Source organism: Triticum dicoccoides, chromosome 2B, assembly GCF_002162155.2.
Source record: "Triticum dicoccoides isolate Atlit2015 ecotype Zavitan chromosome 2B, WEW_v2.0, whole genome shotgun sequence".
In the NCBI taxonomy this organism is placed as follows: Eukaryota; Viridiplantae; Streptophyta; class Magnoliopsida; order Poales; family Poaceae; genus Triticum; species Triticum dicoccoides.
The window spans coordinates 64,151,908-64,155,503 of NC_041383.1; positions in this window are offsets into that span (position 1 = coordinate 64,151,908).

Below are 3,596 nucleotides of genomic sequence, written 5' to 3' on the forward strand. Positions count from 1 at the left end.
TCCCGGAGGGAAGTGTCCCCGGCAGAACAGCTCCGCCAGAGCCCTAGATTGATTCCGCGAAGGTTCCGCCTCGTGGCCGCGGAGTTTCGTCCCGTAAGCTTGCCCACGATTTTTTCCAGGGTAAAAGTGATGATATAGCAGAAGATGGACGCTGGAGGCCCACCAGGGGCCCAGGAGATAGGAGGCCGCGCCCTATGGGGGGGCACCCCCCTGTCTCCTGGACAGGGTGTGCCCCCCTGGCCTATTTCTTTCGCTCATAAATTCTTATTAAATCCAAGGAGTTGTTTCGTGGAGTTTCAGGACTTTTGGAGCTGTGCAGAATAGGTTTCCAATGTTTGCTCCTTTTCCAGCCAGAATTCCAGCTGCCGGCATTCCCCCTCTTCATGGTAAACCTTATAAAATAAGGGAGAATAGCCATAAGTATTGAGATATAATGTGTAATAACAGCCCATAATGCAATAAATATTGATATAAAAGCATGATGCAAAATGGACGTATCATCCATTGCAGGGGTAGCCACTGAGCTCCTCGGATTGACCCCGTGGCACATGCCCGCTCCTATGTGCGCCCATGCCCGAGCCTTCAGCTCTTCTTCCGCGCCCGCGGGGCCACTCCCTCTCTGGCTCTCCATGCCCAGGCACGTGCCACACCACGTCCGTCGCGCCCGCCGTTGCCATCACGCTCGCCACAGCCACCGCACCACTGTGCCCCGCGTGATGCACACCCTGGCCGCGTTCGCCCCGTCTGCGGCCGCCTATCCCTTCGCTCGCCCCGCTGTCGCGCCCCTCCTGATGGAGTCATGTACCTAGGGTAGGGTCACAGACCTGATCTAAGTACCCTGCCCGAGGACACCCTTAGAAGAGATCACCTTCCAGTCGACCTACGAGGGACTCACTCGACTGACTTGAAGGACTCGACCACGAAGACTCACTCGACCACCAGAAGGTCAAGAGGCACTCCGCACTGCAACGGTCTGTAATTAAGTAGACTTTATGATAGTAAAGACACTTTATGTGGGGCGTTACCAGTAACGCCCCGGTCTTAATGTACCTTAAACCCTTCATTACGTGGGTTGGCTGGGAACCTGGTGCACTCTATATAAGCCACCCCCCTCCACAGGCAGAAGGGTTCGGCACCCAGTAACTCATATACACGTAATCCACTCGACCGCCTCCGGGCTCCGAGATGTAGGGCTTTTACTTCCTCCGAGAAGGGCCTGAACTCGTACATCTCTTGTGTTTACGACCTCTCCATAGCTAGGACCTTGCCTCTCCATACCTACCCCCCACTCTACTGTCAGGCTTAGAACTACGACAGTTGGCGCCCACCGTGGGGCAGGTGTTTTACCGATTTTGTGGAGAAGTTGCGATTCTTCCGAGTACTTTCATCATGGTGGCTGCTGGAGTTTTGGTCGAGGGTCGAGAGATCCGTCTCGGTGCTCTCACCTTCGTCGCCGACGACTCCGCCTGGCTCCAGGAGGCTCCACTCGATGTCGATGCGCTCCCCGTCCGCGGTGCGACGCATTTTCGCGCATGTGTCCGCGGCGTTCTGCTGCGGCAACCGTCGACCCCGTATTGGTCGACTCCCCCATCGGCCACCCTCCCGGTCGCCCGCCAGCGCAAGCGCTCGGGCCGGTCGAGGCTTCAGCGGTGGGTAAGGCACGCGGTGGCTCGCCAGACGGCCACCACCCAAGTTGCGGCAATCGAGCCCGACGAATCCCTCTACGGCCTGTTCGATCTGTCGACTGGCTCCATAGAGACTGCATCCGAGTGCGATAGCAGTGATCCAGCGGCGGAAATCCTGATGGTCGATGGGCCCCGCAGTCCCCCTGGCTTCGCCCGTGATGGTGGGGCAGGCGACGGAGGCGACCCCGCACGAGACCACGAAGAGTACCAGCCCGAGCCACTCGACTCTCTGCAAAGAGAGGAACTTCGCCGCAGGAACGTGGATGCCCTGCATACTCCCATCGCAGGAGAAACCCCCGAGGCTCGCGCCTTAGAGGAGGCACGTTTGGCCAACTTGGCCGAACGCGCTCGCTTGGAGAATCTTCAGCAAGCACTCGACGAGCGCGCGCGGCAACGAGTTCCCGACGCCAGTCGACGTCAACTCTTCCCGCCGACTCAGGTATATCGAACCCCGATCCAAAATTTAGCCGCTGCGACCCGTATAGCAGAGTCCATCAAGCCCTCTCAGTCGGAAGCTGGCAGAGGCTTGATGCAGATCAGGGATCTGCTCCGGGCAGCAGGAGATCAGAATTCAGCCGTGTCGCAGTCGCGCAACAGAATTCACAGTCGATCCGTCGCTGCGAATATGGTTCAGTCGGCTCACAGTCCCAGATCGCCTCCGCGGCATGAAGGACGCGAGAATCGGCGAGACCAATATGGAGACCGACACGACCGAGATGATAGGCGTCGAGTGCCCACTTCCCCTCCGAGGGGTGGGTCTTACGCTCCTCGTCAGCAAGATGACAGACGTCAGCTCAGTGCAGGGCGAAGAGTTCCAGTCGATCCCAGAGAACCAGGCTTCGACGCGCGATCCATTATCAGAGCCGACAGAGATGCGCCCACGAGCAGTCGAGTGCATGTTTCTGGTCCGGAATGTTTCAGCAGAGCTATCAGAGCCGCAGTGATCCCTCCCAATTTCAGGTTGGCAACAGGAGTCAGCAAGTTCACTGGTGAGTCTAAGCCTGAAACTTGGCTTGAGGACTACCGAGTGGCGGTTCAGATTGGTGGTGAGAATGATGAGGTGGCCATGAAGCATTTGCCCCTCATGTTGGAAGGTTCTGCCAGAGCATGGTTGACTCAGTTACCTCCTAGCAGCATTTACACTTGGGAAGATCTGTCCCGAGTGTTCGTCAGAACGTTTGAAGGAACTTGCAAGCGACCGGCTGGATTGACGGAGCTGCAAGTCTGCGTGCAGAAGACCAATGAGACTCTCAGGGAGTATATTCAGAGGTGGATCACTTTGCACCATACTGTGGAGAATGTGTCTGATCATCAGGCAGTCTGCGCCTTCAAGGATGGTGTCAAGAACAGAGAATTGAGTTTGAAATTTGGTCGAGCCGGTGACATGACCTTGAGTCGGATGATGGAAATTGCTACCAAGTACGCCAACGGCAAAGAAGAAGATCGACTCCGAAGCGGCAAGCACAAGCCGAGTCAGTCGGAGAAGGGAAACACCAGTCGGAAACAGAAGCGGAAGGCTGAACCGGCAGCTCCTGGAGAGGCTGTGACCGTGACTCAGGGAAAGTTTAAAGGGAAACCAAAAGGATCCTGGAACCCTAAGAAGGTAAAGGATAAAGAAGGGAATGACGTGATGGATATGCCGTGTCATATCCACACGAAGAAAGACGAAGAGGGGAATATCATTTACCCAAAGCATACCACTCGCCAATGTCGACTCCTAATCCAGCAGTTTCAAGGAAAACAGTCTAAAGACAAGGAAAAGGAGTCAGACAAGGCCGAAGACAAGGAGGACAGTGAGGAAGGATATACGCACATCAACTCCACTCTGATGATCTTTGCAGATGCGGAAAGCAAGAGTCGATTGAAAGTCATTAACCGTGAGGTGAACATGGTTAGCCCAGCAAAAGCAAA